The sequence below is a fragment of the Aquarana catesbeiana genome, linkage group LG09 (assembly GCF_042186555.1).
Source record: "Aquarana catesbeiana isolate 2022-GZ linkage group LG09, ASM4218655v1, whole genome shotgun sequence".
Lineage (NCBI taxonomy): Eukaryota > Metazoa > Chordata > Amphibia > Anura > Ranidae > Aquarana > Aquarana catesbeiana.
The window spans coordinates 236,686,236-236,702,865 of NC_133332.1; positions in this window are offsets into that span (position 1 = coordinate 236,686,236).

Below are 16,630 nucleotides of genomic sequence, written 5' to 3' on the forward strand. Positions count from 1 at the left end.
TCTGATCGGATCAATATCTGATCCGATCAGATCTATACTAGCGTCCCCAGCAGTTTAGGGTTCCCAAAAACGCAGTGTTAGCGGGATCAGCCCAGATACCTGCTAGCACCTGTGTTTTGCCCCTCCGCCCGGCCCAGCCCAGCCCACCCAAGTGCAGTATCGATCGATCACTGACACTTACAAAACACTAAACACATAACTGCAGCGTTCGCAGAGTCAGGCCTTGATCCCTGCGATCGCTAACAGTTTTTTTGGTAGCGTTTTGGTGAACTGGCAAGCACCAGCGGCCTAGTACACCCCGGTCGTAGTCAAACCAGCACTGCAGTAACACTTGGTGACGTGGCGAGTCCCATAAGTGCAGTTCAAGCTGGTGAGGTGGCAAGCACAAGTAGTGTCCCGCTGCCACCAAAAAGACAAACACAGGCCCGTCGTGCCCATAGTGCCCTTCCTGCTGCATTCGCCAATCCTAATTGGGAACCCACCACTTCTGCAGCGCCCGTACTTCCCCCATTCACATCCCCAACCAAATGCAGTCGGCTGCATGAGAGGCATTTTTATGTCCTCCCGAGTACCCCTACCCAACGAACCCCCCCAAAAAAGATGTTGTGTCTGCAGGAAGCGCGGATATAGGCGTGACACCCGCTATTATTGTCCCTCCTGTCCTGACAATCCTGGTCTTTGCATTGGTGAATGTTTTGAACGCTACCATTCACTAGTTGAGTATTAGCGTAGGGTACAGCATTGCACAGACTAGGCACACTTTCACAGGGTCTCCCAAGATGCCATCGCATTTTGAAAGACCCGAACCTGGAACCGGTTACCGTTATAAAAGTTAGTTACAAAAAAAGTGTAAAAAAAAAAAAAAATATATAAAATAAAAAAAAATAGTTGTCGTTTTATTGTTCTCTCTCTCTCTATTCTCTCTCTATTGTTCTGCTCTTTTTTACTGTATTCTATTCTGCAATGTTTTATTGTTATTATGTTTTATCATGTTTGCTTTTTCAGGTATGCAATTTTTTATACTTTACCGTTTACTGTGCTTTATTGTTAACCATTTTTTTGTCTTCAGGTACGCCATTCACGACTTTGAGTGGTTATACCAGAATGATGCCTGCAGGTTTAGGTATCATCTTGGTATCATTCTTTTCAGCCAGCGGTCGGCTTTCATGTAAAAGCAATCCTAGCGGCTAATTAGCCTCTAGACTGCTTTTACAAGCCGTGGGAGGGAATGCCCCCCCCCCCCACCGTCTTCCGTGTTTTTCTCTGGCTCTCCTGTCTCAACAGGGAACCTGAGAGTGCAGCCGGTGATTCAGCCAGCTGACCATAGAGCTGATCAGAGACCAGAGTGGCTCCAAACATCTCTAGGGCCTAAGAAACCGGAAGCTACGAGCATTTTATGACTTAGATTTCGCCGGATGTAAATAGCGCCATTGGGAAATTGGGGAAGCATTTTATCACACCGATCTTGGTGTGGTCAGATGCTTTGAGGGCAGAGGAGAGATCTAGGGTCTAATAGACCCCAATTTTTTCAAAAAAGAGTACCTGTCACTACCTATTGCTATCATAGGGGATATTTACATTCCCCGAGATAACAATAAAAATGATTAAAAAAAAAAAATATGAAAGGAACAGTTTAAAAATAAGATAAAAAAAGCAGAAAAATAATAAAGAAAAAAAAAAAAAAAAAAAAAAAAAAGCACCCCTGTCGCCACCTGCTCTCGCGCTAAGGCGAACGCAATCGGCGGTCTGTCGTCAAACGTAAACAGCAATTGCACCATGCATGTGAGGTATCACCGCGAAGGTCAGATCGAGGGCAGTAATTTTTGCAGTAGACCTCCTCTGTAGATCTAAAGTGGTAACCTGTAAAGGCTTTTAAAGGCTTTTAAAAATGTATTTATTTTGTTGCCACTGCACGTTTGTGCGCAATTTTAAAGCATGTCATGTTTGGTATCCATGTACTCGGCCTAAGATCATCTTTTTTATTTCATCAAACATTTGGGCAATATAGTGTGTTTTAGTGCATTAAAATTGAAAAAAGTGTGTTTTTTCCCCAAAAAATGCGTTTGAAAAATCGCTGCGCAAATACTGTGTGAAAAAAAAAAAATGAAACACCCACCATTTTAATCTGTAGGGCATTTGCTTTAAAAAAATATATAATGTTTGGGGGTTCAAAGTAATTTTTTTGCAAAAAAAAAATTACTTTTTCATGTAAACAATAAGTGTCAGAAAGGGCTTTGTCTTCAAGTGGTTAGAAGAGTGGGTGATGTGTGACATAAGCTTCTAAATGTTGTGCATAAAATGCCAGGACAGTTCAAAACCCCCCCCAAATGACCCAATTTTGGAAAGTAGACACCCCAAGCTATTTGCTGAGAGGCATGTCGAGTCCATGGAATATTTTATATTGCGACACAAGTTGCGGGAAAGAGACACATTTTTTTTTTTTTTTTTGCACAAAGTTGTCACTAAATGTTATATTGCTCAAACATGCCATGGGAATATGTGAAATTACACCCCAAAATACATTCTGCTGCTTCTCCTGAGTACGGGGATACCACATGTGTGAGACTTTTTGGGAGCCTAGCCACGTACGGGACCCCGAAAACCAAGCACCGCCTTCAGGCTTTCTAAGGGCGTGAATTTTTGATTTCACTCTTCACTGCCTATCACAGTCTCGGAGGCCATGGAATGCCCAGGTGGCACAAACCCCCCCCAAATGACCCCATTTTGGAAAGTAGACACCCCAAGCTATTTGCTGAGAGGTATAGTGAGTATTTTGCAGACCTCACTTTTTGTCACAAAGTTTTGAAAATTGAAAAAAGAAAAAAAAAAATGTTTTTTCTTGTCTTTCTTCATTTTCAAAAACAAATGAGAGCTGCAAAATACTCACCATGCCTCTCAGCAAATAGCTTGGGGTGTCTACTTTCCAAAATGGGGTCATTTGGGGGGGTTTTGTGCCACCTGGGCATTCCATGGCCTCCGAAACTGTGATAGGCAGTGAAGAGTGAAATCAAAAATTTTCACCCTTAGAAATCCTGAAGGCGGTGATTGGTTTTCGGGGTCCCGTACGCGGCTAGGCTCCCAAAAAGTCCCACACATGTGGTATCCCCATACTCAGGAGAAGCAGCTAAATGTATTTTGGGGTGCAATTCCACATATGCCCATGGCCTGTGTGAGCAATATATCATTTAGTGACAACTTTATGCAAAAAAAAAAAAAAAAAAAAAAAAAAGTGTCACTTTCCCACAACTTGTGTCAAAATATAAAATATTCCATGGACTCAATATGCCTCTCAGCAAATAGCTTGGGGTGTCTACTTTCCAAAATGGGGTCATTTTGGGGGGTTTTGTGCCACCTGGGCATTCCATGGCCTCCGAAACTGTGATAGGTAGTGAGGAGTAAAATCAAAAATTTACACCCTTAGAAATCCTGAAGGTGGTGATTGGTTTTCGGGGCCCCGTACGCGGCTAGGCTCCCAAAAAGTCCCACACATGTGGTATCCCCATACTCAGGAGAAGCAGCTGAATGTATTTTGGGGTGCAATTCCACATAGGCCCATGGCCTGTGTGAGCAATATATCATTTAGTGACAACTTTTTGTAAATATTTTTTTTTTTTTTTGTCATTATTCAATCACTTGGGACAAAAAAAATAAATATTCAATGGGTTCAACATGCCTCTCAGCAATTTCCTTGGGGTGTCTACTTTCCAAAATGGGGTCACTTGGGGGGGTTTTGTACTGCCCTGCCATTTTAGCACCTCAAGAAATGACATAGGCAGTCATAAACTAAAAGCTGTGTAAATTACAGAAAATGTACCCTAGTTTGTAGACGCTATAACTTTTGCGTAAACCAATAAATATACGCTTATTGACATTTTTTTTACCAAAGACATGTGGCCGAATACATTTTGGCCTAAATGTATGACTAAAATTTAGTTTATTGGATTTTTTTTATAACAAAAAGTAGAAAATATCATTTTTTTTCAAAATTTTCGGTCTTTTTCCGTTTATAGCGCAAAAAATAAAAACCGCAGAGGTGATCAAATACCATCAAGAGAAAGCTCTATTTGTGGGAAGAAAAGGACGCAAATTTCGTTTGGGTACAGCATTGCATGACCGCGCAATTAGCAGTTAAAGCGACGCAGTGCCAAATTGGAAAAAGACCTCTGGTCCTTAGGCAGCATAATGGTCCGGGGCTCAAGTGGTTAAACAAGGTCTAAATGGGCCATTGACATGCATCACAGTTGAAAGGAATGTGTCTTTGCAAAGTTCAACTAAATGAAATCCTCTTATTTTTGCTTGGGGATAAAGTGCAGAGGCATTAGAAGTCTTGTCAGTTTTTGGGGATGTCTGTACCTCTGAACAAATCAAAAAACACCATCTCTGCTTCTACGTGATTGGATGATAAAATCACCAGTGCTTCCCCTCAGATTTATAGCGAGTACACTTGTATTGTAGAGTGGATTTGCCTTTAATAAACCCAAAAACATCTAAGAATTTGGGGTGTACACAACAAAGTGCTAGAGAGCAATTTGCCTAATGGGCACAGTAGTTAGATTGACCTGTGTGTCCCCAAGGAAAGACATTGGCAGGGTTTTACCCTCAATTCCTGCTTGGCTATGTGACCGGAAGCAAAGCCAGTTCTAATAAAAGGGACACAAAGCCCAACCTAAAAAGACAAGAAGGGGTTCTAACACTCACTTGGTTTCCCTCAAATGCCCACAATTCGAATAGGATTGTCTTGAGCTAGATTTTAGAGCAGTGCTTTAGGACAGGGTTTAAAAGCACTGATTTAAAGTACCCCCAACAGACTATGTTTGCAGGTTTGCCTTCATCTTGCACAGGTGCTTTAAATCGGAGTCAATTGCTTGGTATTTTGAACAGCTATTTTAGCTAAGATAAATTCCCAAAACATGTCCTGTCGGGGGTACTTGAGGACTCAGGCTGAAAACCACTGCGCTAAAATGGAAAATTGAATGCTTACCTCTCTGTAATTTTCCTTTACTGGTGCCTATCCATGGCAGCAGAAGAAAATATTACAGCGCACACATGCAAAAAAGACATTTACCTCCAACAAGGCTAGTTTAAAAACACCTAAACATTTAAAAAAAAACATTATCAAAAAAATATGGGGATTTGGTCACACCATATTGCTATATGGTGCTAAGCCCACTTACTGCGACAAAGTACCCCATAATCAGTGGGTCCTACACTATCCATGGACTGGGAGATCCTGCATCTCTGAACCATGAGAGCATTACACTCTTCTAAATGGGAGAATCTTAAGGTCTCCACCCATGACACAAGTGGACACTAATGAGAGGTACTTAGTGAGGGAGTGGGGTGCTCCTCACCCAAAGGGATTTGGTCAGAATCCATACAATATACAAACAAGATATTTGGGGGGCACACCCTAAAAGATGCATTAAAGATGGTGCAGCCATAAGACCATACAGTAGAAGAAAATATTACAGCGCACACATGCAAAAAAGACATTTACCTCCAGCAAGGCTTGTTTAAAAACACCTAAACATTTTCAAAAAAACATTATCAAAAAAATATGGGGATTTGGTCACACCATATTGCTATATGGTGCTAAGCCCACTTACTGCGACAAAGTACCCCATAATCAGTGAGTCCTACACTATCCATGGACTGGGAGATCCTGCATCTCTGAACCATGAGAGCATTACACTCTTCTAAATGGGAGAATCTTAAGGTCTCCACCCATGACACAAGTGGACACTAATGAGAGGTACTTAGTGAGGAAGTGGGGTGCTCCTCACCCAAAGGGATTTGGTCAGCTATCCATGGCAGCATACACACAATCCATGCATATGCTACCATGAAGGCACCAGGAAAGAAACTTAGACAAATCACACCTTCATGGGTTGTTTCTGAACTAATTTTGTTGTTGTCATCTGAGGAATAAATAGTGGCATCTGGTGATACCAGACGGGGAGTGTCATGCCTTCAGCCTATAAAGAAAAAATATCTTCTGGACTTGTAATATCAACATTGCCCACTAGATGTCACTCTTAACAAAAGACTATTGCTATCGATGGGTAGTGTTCTATGGTTAATAGACATTTCCTGTCATATCACTAGGAACTAGCCCACTTCCTATTACAACTCTTTCATCTTTTCCATGAGGACAGACTGCATGGAGCCAGCTAAGCCTGCACTACATGTGCAGAGGAAATCCCAATCCTTCTAAGGCAGCATCGCTGGTATGCTAAAGACTGTTTATTTGTATACCTAGTAGACATTTGTTATGTTCACGTAATTCTTATATATGTTCATTTGTCTGTTTATTCCTAGATTCACTGTGTGTACATCCTATTCTTATATGGCCACCACCTGTTCATTGTAATAAAGATCCAAAGTTACAAACTGTCTGATTATTGTAGGATTCAAGGTTTAAACTGTATGTTGAGCTACATACATGCAAGGGGCAAACATGTAGCGCGAACAGAACTGTGAAACAGCGGCTATCCAGCAAGTGGGATTTAGGACAGTGACTACACAGAGGCCTGCTACCCTGTCAGCGCAGTCACCTGCATATGGCAATACAGAAGTCTCTACACAGTCAAGCATTCCTACAAGCAACATGTCACATAGCCAGGCATCCTCGCTCAAGACAAGGTCACAAGTTTTCAGCTCCTCTAGACCTTCCTCTGCAAGCAATGCACTTGCTATTGCACATGCAAAAGCTGAAGCCGCCAAGGCCCGAGCAGCCTTTGCTGAGCAATAAATGCAGATTAAAAAGGAGAAAGTGAGGCTAATGGCACAGTTAGAGATCGAGAAAGTCACTGTAGAGAAGGAAGCAGCAGACGCCATAGCCGAAGCAGAGGCCTTAGAACTAGCTGTATACCCGAGAAATGAATGCAGCTGTCATGGACATACTACTTCCAGACCTGCAACAGGGCTCCGGCGCATCCCCACCAACAGGTTCCCAGTAACGAACAGGCGTGCGCCAATGCGCATGTGCCGATCGCAGAGATCGCACGCACAGTGATTCGGCTTTGGCGCCCAGTGGCCTTTAAGAGGGGCTTCCACAATTCAGCACTTGCTGTTTGATCTGCAGCTTCACCTGTGACCTGTTCCTGTAATCAGCATCCGATCACCTGACCTGGCTCTCTGACCACGCTGCTGTCTCCAATCCTGAACCTTGGCTTTCCCTGACTCTGATACTGTTTACCTGCCTGTCTGATCTCCTGTTACCAGAAACCAGCCTGAACTTGACTATTCCTTGCCTGCCGAATCTGTTGAACTGATCCACTGTGTATGACCCGGCTTGTCTGACCTTGCTTCTGCCTGCTGTGTGCACCCTGCTGACCTGCATCCAGCTTACCTGCATCCTGCTGACCTGCATCCAGCTCACCTGCAGCCTGCTGACCTGCATCCAGCTTACCTGCAGCCTGCTGACCTGCATCCAGCTCACCTGCATCCTGCTGACCTGCATCCAGCTCACCTGCATCCTGCTGACCTGCATCCGGCTTACCTGCTGACTTGTATCCAGCTTACCTGCACCCGGCACTCCAGTCAGTTCCAGTGTCTCCCAGTGGACATCATCTCCAGTTCCAGAGAATCCACCAGGCACTCATACCCCACTGTGCTCCTACGGTCTCTGTCCTCAACTCCAGTGATCTGGGAACCAGGGCTGTATGAGAGGTCTCCCTCTGCACGTCAGGCTCACATATGAGGTACGTGTCAGTATCAAACAGCCATGCCTGAGCCTGCAAGAGGGACCTCTGCTACTGATGAAATCTGCCAACTACTCTCCGTCCTCACTCAAGAGGTGAAATCGCTTCAGGACAGCTATGAACACCTGATGAGACAAGTGCAGTCCCGGACGAGTATTACAAACCCATCTTCCAGTGGGTTGTCATCAGAGGCTTCCCCCGCACTCCCTGTAATGATGTTATCTCCAGAACCCAGGGTCCCAATTCCGGAGAAGTTTTCTGGGGATCGAAGCAAGTTTCGGACTTTCTGTAATGCATGTGAGCTGTACTTTTCCTTACTACCCTTACTACTACCTTACTACTTACTACCCTTTTCGCGGGAAAACACCAAGGTGGGGTTTGTTGTCTCACTTCTGCTGGGAGATCCACAAGCCTGGGCTCATCACCTGCTGGAAGAACACCATGTTTCTCTGGACTCTTTGTCATCCTTCTTTGACGCAATGTCACTCTTATATGATGACCCCCAACGAACTTCCACTGCCGAAGCTGCTCTTAGCACGCTCCAGCAGGGCCGCAGAGTGGTCGAAGATTATATAATGGACTTTAGACGCTGGAGCGCGGATACCCAGTGGAACCATGCAGCTTTACGGCACCAGTTTCGCCTAGGCTTGTCAGAAGGACTAAAGGATGAACTGGCTCGGGTCGGTGTACCAAATTCCCTGGAATCCTTGATGACCCTAACTATTCAGATAGACCGTCGTCTTCGGGAACGCAGGATGGAGAGGGTGACCCAGCAGACTCAACCAACTTGGATGTTACCCCAAGTGCCTACGACCTCTCGTCCTGTTCCCCTTAGACCGGTCCCAGTTAATCCTGCACCAACCAAACTAATACCGGACTTTCAGAAATCTGGGCAGGTTGGACTAATGAGGAACGTCTACGTCGGCAACAGCTCAACCTGTGCTTGTACTGCGGGGGACCAGGCCATTATGTACATTCGTGTCCTGCCAAGTACCGTAGATCTTCATCCATCCCACCACACAGTCACCCAGCTCTCTCTACTCACCTGGCTATTCCCATCACCCTTCAGTTTTCTGGAAAGACTGTGTCTGTTACTGCAATAATAGACTCTGGTGCATGCAGTTGTTTTATTGATTTGAACTTTGCCAACCAACAACGCATTCCACTCCAGCACAGGGCTCAAGGACTTTCTGTTTTCTTGGCAGATGGATCCCGTATTAAATCTGGCCAGGTGACTCAAGAGACTCCCCCACTGCCTGTAATTACTGTCTCGAACCACAAGGAACTGCTTAAGTTTGATGCTATTGCTTCCCCTCTGTTCCCGATCATCTTGGGTCTACCATGGCTTCAGGCCCACAACCCGCAAATTGACTGGGGCTCCGGAGAAATCAGGTTTCAGTCCCTCTACTGTCAAGAACATTGTCTGCCCTTACCTTCCAAGATATCTGGTCCTTTGCTGTGCCTGGAAGCTGACTCAGAATTACGCTCAGCAGTACCTGAACAGTATCACGAGTTCTTAGACGTTTTTAGTAAACGAGGGGCAGAGACACTTCCTCCTCATCGTTCCTACGATTGCCCGATTGAGTTACTGCCCGGAGCTGAAATCCCCTTTGGGCGAATTTTCCCTCTGTCTGAGCGGGAGTTGGAGGTTTTAAAGGAATATGTTGACGAAAACCTTAAGAGGGGGTTCATCCGGCCATCCACCTCTCCAGCTGGGGCAGGGATCTTTTTTGTGGAGAAGGACCACTCATTGCGTCCCTGTGTGGACTACCGGAGCTGAACAAGGTCACGGTCAAGAACCGGTATCCCTTACCCCTGGTACCTGAGCTTTTTCAAAGATTAAGAACTACTGTTGTGTTCACCAAACTCGATCTTCGTGGGGCCTACAATTTGGTTCGCATTCGTGCAGGGGACGAGTGGAAAATGGCCTTCCGTACCAGGTTTGGCCATTATGAATATCTGGTGATGCCCTTCGGCCTGTGTAATGCCCCTGCTACCTTCCAGCACCTGATAAATTATATCTTCAGAGATTATCTGGACATTTTCGTCATAGCCTACTTAGACGATATCCTGATCTTTTCCTCATCCTTGGATCAGCACCGGAAACACGTCAAGATGGTACTCTGCCGACTCCGTCAGCATGGCTTATACGCCAAACCAGAAAAATGCGAATTTGAGCGGCAGAGTATCCAATTTCTGGGCCTGGTAATTTCCACAGAAGGGTTCAAGATGGACCCACAAAAGGTCACAGCTGTTCTGGACTGGCCTGCACCCTCAGATAAAAAGGGGGTGCAACGTTTTGTTGGCTTCGCCAATTTTTACAGAAGGTTCATCAAAGGATTTTCTGCAATTATCTCTCCGATCACCCAGCTAACAAGACAAAACGTCCGATTCCAGTGGAATCCCCAGGCTCAAGCTGCCTTCTCTACCCTAAAGGGACTCTTTACCTCTGCCCCCATCTTGAGCCATCCGGATCCCTCTCTTCCTTACCTACTCGAGGTTGATGCCTCAGAAACAGCTGTGGGGGCAGTTATTTCTCAGCGCCAAGGACTCAAGGATCTCATGCACCCCATAGCTTTCTTCTCTCGGAAGCTTTCGCCTGCAGAGAAGAATTACGATGTGGGGGACCGTGAACTTTTGGCCATTAAAGCCGCACTCGAAGAATGGCGATACCTGCTAGAGGGAGCGGCACATCCCTAACTTATCTACACGGATCATAAAAATCTGGAATATTTACGAACTGCTAAACGTTTGAAGCCGCGTCAGGCACGATGGGCGTTATTCTTTTCCAGATTTTCATTTCACATCACCTACCGGCCAGGATCAAAGAACATCAAGCCTGACGCTCTCTCTCGGATGTACGATGACCCCAAAGAAACTTCAGTTCCGGACACCATCTTATCTGAGGGCAACTTTCTGCTTTTCCAGACAGACCTGATGTCCGGTCTAAAACAAGCCTCAGAGGGGGTGTCCGGTCCTCCAGGATCAATCTTGATACCCAGGGATGGGATGCTTTGGAAGGACAGCAAAATTTTTGTGCCAGAAAGTTGCCGGACAGAAGTGTTGAGCCTGTGTCACGACCACCCGCTGGCCGGACATTTTGGGGTTCACAAGACTCGTGAACTAATCCAGCGCATGTTTTGGTGGCCGAAGCTTGAGGAAGATTGCAAGGACTATGTTAAGTCATGTATCATCTGTACCCAAAGCAAGTCTGCCAGGACCAAGTCCTGGGGCCTCCTCAGACCACTACCAATTCCTGACAGACCCTGGAGCATGATTGCCATGGACTTTGTAGTGGAACTACCCCCTTCTGAAGGACATACAGCTATCTTTGTAGTGGTTGACCGTCTGTCTAAGATGGCCCACTTCATACCCCTAAAGAGTACGCCGTCTGCTTTGGAAACCGCCCGGGTGTTCATCAGGGAGATCGTAAGGCTGCACGGGGTACCAACCAACATTGTATCTGACAGGGGAGTCCAGTTCACCTCCCGCTTCTGGAGGTCACTATGCCAAATTCTGAAAATTGAACTTTCCATGTCATCTGCTTTCCACCCCCAGACTAACGGACAAACTGAAAGGACGAACCAAACCCTGGAACAGTACATCCGTTGCTTTACCTCATTTGTCCAAGATGATTGGGTAGCACTGTTGCCTTTAGCGGAATTTGCTTTCAACAATGCCAGCCATTCAGGCACAGGTCAGTCACCGTTCTTTGCGAACTATGGGTTCCATCCTGTCTTCCTGCCTAACATTATTCCAGAATCTCCTGTTCCAGCAGTACAAAGCACTGTCGAGTTCCTGGGTCGCAACAAGTTGTTGCAAGAAGCTATGGCCAAGGCGCAGGCAACCAACAAGAGGCTTTATGACAGGAAGAGAAGAGGTGAATTACGTCTCCAACCAGGTGATCAGGTGTGGTTATCTACCACCAACCTCAAGATGGCTTGCCCTTCAAAGAAGCTGGCACCCAGATTCATTGGCCCTTTCCCAGTTAAAAGGAAATTGAATGAGGTCTCCTATGAACTTACCCTGCCTGAGTCGCTCAAAGTGCACCCGGTGTTTCACGTGTCTCTGCTTAAACCCACAGTACCCGACCCTTTCCCGGACAGAGGAACGGGGCCACCCGGACCCGTTATTATTAATAAGGACGAGGAGTATGAGGTGGAGGCTGTCGTAGACTGCAGGAGAAGAGGTAACCAACTTAAATTTTTAATCAAATGGAAGGGCTATGGACCAGAGGAGAACTCATGGGAACCTAAGCAAAATGTGCATGCCCAAGAACTGATCCAGGCCTTCTTCCGCAGACATCCTCAGAAAAGAGCTCTTTTGGGCACCCGGAGGTTGCCCTTAAGGGGGGGGCAATGTCATGGACATACTACTTCCAGACCTGCAACAGGGCTACCCTGTCAGCGCAGTCACCTGCATATGGCAATACAGAAGTCTCTACACAGTCAAGCATTCCTACAAGCAACATGTCACATAGCCAGGCATCCTCGCTCAAGACAAGGTCACAAGTTTTCAGCTCCTCTAGACCTTCCTCTGCAAGCAATGCACTTGCTATTGCACATGCAAAAGCTGAAGCCGCCAAGGCCCGAGCAGCCTTTGCTGAGCAATAAATGCAGATTAAAAAGGAGAAAGTGAGGCTAATGGCACAGTTAGAGATCGAGAAAGTCACTGTAGAGAAGGAAGCAGCAGACGCCATAGCCGAAGCAGAGGCCTTAGAACTAGCTGTATACCCGAGAAATGAATGCAGCTGTCATGGACATACTACTTCCAGACCTGCAACAGGGCTCCGGCGCATCCCCACCAACAGGTTCCCAGTAACGAACAGGCGTGCACCAATGCGCATGTGCCGATCGCAGAGATCGCACGCACAGTGATTCGGCTTTGGCGCCCAGTGGCCTTTAAGAGGGGCTTCCACAATTCAGCACTTGCTTTTTGATCTGCAGCTTCACCTGTGACCTGTTCCTGTAATCAGCATCCGATCACCTGACCTGGCTCTCTGACCACGCTGCTGTCTCCAATCCTGAACCTTGGCTTTCCCTGACTCTGATTCTGTTTACCTGCCTGTCTGATCTCCTGTTACCAGAAACCAGCCCGAACTTGACTATTCCTTGCCTGCCGAATCTGTTGAACTGATCCACTGTGTATGACCCGGCTTGTCTGACTTTGCTTCTGCCTGCTGTGTGCACCCTGCTGACCTGCATCCAGCTTACCTGCACCCTGCTGACCTGCATCCAGCTTACCTGCATCCTGCTGACCTGCATCCAGCTTACCTGCATCCTGCTGACCTGCATCCAGCTCACCTGCATCCTGCTGACCTGCATCCTGCTGACCTGCATCCTGCTGACCTGCATCCAGCTCACCTGCATCCTGCTGACCTGCATCCGGCTTACCTGCTGACTTGTATCCAGCTTACCTGCACCCGGCACTCCAGTCAGTTCCAGTGTCTCCCAGTGGACATCATCTCCAGTTCCAGAGAATCCACCAGGCACTCATACCCCACTGGGCTCCTACGGTCACTGTCCTCAACTCCAGTGATCTGGGAACCAGGGCTGTACGAGAGGTCTCCCTCTGCATGTCAGGCTCACATATGAGGTACGTGTCAGCAGCAGATGCAGCAATATTCTCGATCCAAAAGCTCACACTCAAGATTCTCTACAACGAACTTCAGATTACATCAATCAACATTTTAAGCCAAGCAGCGACAAAGATGACGTCAAAAAGACAAGCCAAAGACACTACACGGAAACGCCGCAAGTCAGCGACAAGTCTCAAGCCTGAGAAATCCATGCAAAGCGACGCCTCCTACGAAAAGACTCCCTACACGTGAGATAACAGAGCCTTCTAATCATCCTCCAGAACCAATGTCCAAGTCAGAACGGTACGACAGAGGTCGGCTTGACACCCTCAAAAGGTATGACTACACACAGCCATCTCAACATGTCGACACACAGCAGGCTAACCAAGCCACCATAGACTTTGCAAGGTTCTTTGCACGACGTGAGTTAGTCACCAAAGGACTTGAAATGTTTAATGACTACCCTGAAAGCTACAGAGCCTGGCGGTCTTCCTTTCAAAATGCCATCAGAGCCTTAGATTTGTCTTGCAGTGAAGAGATAGACCTCCTGATCAAATGGCTTGGAAATGAGTCTGCCGAGCATGCCAGGCAAATCAGGACAATAAATATAAACCACCCAGACAGGGGTCTTAAAACAATCTGGGATAGACTTGATGAGTTTTATGGTTTAGCAGAAGCGGTAGAAAGCACACTATTAAAAAGACTTGATAACTTCCCCAAAATGCCTAACAAAGCCTACCAGAAACTTAGGGAGCTAAGTGACTTGTTAATGGAACTTCAAGTAGCTAAATCCAAGGGGGACTTACAAGGACTTGCATTCCTTGACACAGCCAGAGGTGTCAACCCCATTGTACAAAAGTTACCCTACAACTTGCAAGAGCAGTGGATTACACATGGATCCCAAATTAAAAGACAGCATGATGTTCCATTCCCTCCTTTTTCTGCTTTTGTGGACTTTGTGTGTCAGCAAGCTAAAACAAGGAATGATCCAAGTTTTGATTTTACATTGTCATGTGCTCCTCCTTCAGCACTTAACCCTCACAAACCTCCAGTAGCAGTACACAAAACTAACGTGACTCCTCCAGATTCTTTTCACAGGTCTACCAGCTTCTCTAACTCAAAGGTCAAAAGATCCTGGTAAGCAGTGTCCCTTGCATCGGAAGCCACATCCTCTCCTAAAATGCAGAACCTTCAGAGAGAAAACCCTGCAGGACCGCAAGACCTTAAGGAGGACCACATCTGCTACAGGTGCTGCTCTTCAACATTTCACCTCACCAAGGACTGTAAGGTCAGTTTAAAATGCACAGAATGTGACAGCTCAGATCACAGCACAGGTTTACATCCTGGGCCACCTCCATGGACTTTACAACACACTCTGAGCACTAGTGAGCATGGCAGGGAGGAAGAGCACACCATTACAACTACACCAGAGCTCACTTCACAATGTACAGAGGTCTGCAAAGGAATCATAGGTGGCAGGTCCTGCTCCAAAATCTGCCTAGTCAGAGTCTACCTAGCAGTCCAAAAAGACAAAGCTATTAAGCTTTACGCAATTCTGGATGACCAAAGTAACAAGTCAATAGCCAGCTCAACTTTCTTTGACATCTTTGGCATTAAAAGCCCCAGCATCTCCTAATCCTTAAAAACTTGTGCAGGAATAGTGGAGATGGCGGGGAGGAGAGCATCCGGCTATCAAGTCGAGTCCATTGACGGACAATCATGCTTGTCTTTGCCAACTCTTATTGAATGCAACCAGATCCCTGACCATAGATGTGAAATTCCTACACCAGATGCGGCTGCTCATCACCCACACTTGAAACGCATAGCGCATCTGATGCCAGAACTTGACCTTCAGGCTCAGATTATCCTACTCCTTGGGAGAGATATCTTACAAGTCCACAAATCAAGAGCTCAAATGAATGGTCCCAACAATGCTCCTTATGCTCAGAGGTTAGATCTCGGATGGGTCATCATAGGAGGTGTTTGTCTAGGAAGCGTGCACAAACCTAACTCCATTAGCAGCATGCTCATAAATACCCTAGAGAATGGGTGTCCCTCTCTTTTCCAGCCATACCACAACATAGTTACATAGTAGGTGAGGTTGAAAAAAGACACAAGTCCATCAAGTCCAACCTATGTGTGTGATTATGTGTCAGTATTACATTGTATATCCCTGTATGTTGCGGTCATTCAGGTGATTATCTAATAGTTTCTTGAAGCTATCAATGCTCCCCGCTGAGACCACCGCCTGTGGAAGGGAATTCCACATCCTTGCCGCTCTTACAGTAAAGAACCCTCTACTTAGTTTAAGGTTAAACCTCTTTTCTTCTAATTGTAATGAGTGGCCACGAGTCTTATTAAACTCTCTTCTGCGAAAAAGTTTTATCCCTATTGTGGGGGTCACCAGTACAGTATTTGTAAATTGAAATCATATCCCCTCTCAAGCGTCTCTTCTCCAGAGAGAATAAGTTCAGTGCTTGCAACCTTTCCTCATAACTAAGATCCTCCAGACCCTTTATTAGCTTTGTTGCCCTTCTTTGTACTCGCTCCATTTCCAGTAGATCCTTCCTGAGGACTGGTGCCCAGAACTGGACAGCATACTCCAGGTGCGGCTGGACCAGAGCCTTGTAGAGTGGGAGAATTATTGTTTTATCTCTTGCGTTGATCCCCCTTTTAATGCATGCCAATATTCTGTTTGCTTTATTAGCAGCAGCTTGGCATTGCATGCCATTGCTGAGCCTATCATCTACTAGGACCCCCAGGTCCTTTTCCATCCTAGATCCCCCCAGAGGTTCTCCCCTCAGTGTATAGATTGCAGTCATATTTTTGCCACCCAAATGCATTATTTTACATTTTTCTACATTGAACCTCATTTGCCATGTAGTCGCCCACCCCATTAATTTGTTCAGGTCTTTTTGCAAGGTTTCCACATCCTGCGGAGAAGTTATTGCCCTGCTTAGCTTAGTATCGTCTGCAAATACAGAGATTGAACTGTTTATCCCATCCTCCAGGTCGTTTATAAACAAATTAAATAGGATTGGTCCCAGCACAGAACCCTGGGGAACCCCACTACCCACCACTGACCATTCTGAGTACTCCCCATTTATCACCACCCTCTGAACTCGCCCTTGTAGCCAGTTTTCAATCCATGTACTCACCCTATGGTCCATGCCAACGGACCTTATTTTGTACAGTAAACGTTTATGGGGAACTGTGTCAAATGCTTTTGCAAAATCCAGATACAGCACGTCTACGGGCCTTCCTTTATCTAGATGGCAACTCACCTCCTCATAGAAGGTTAATAGATTGGTTTGGTTTGGCAAGAACGATTCTTCATGAATCCATGCTG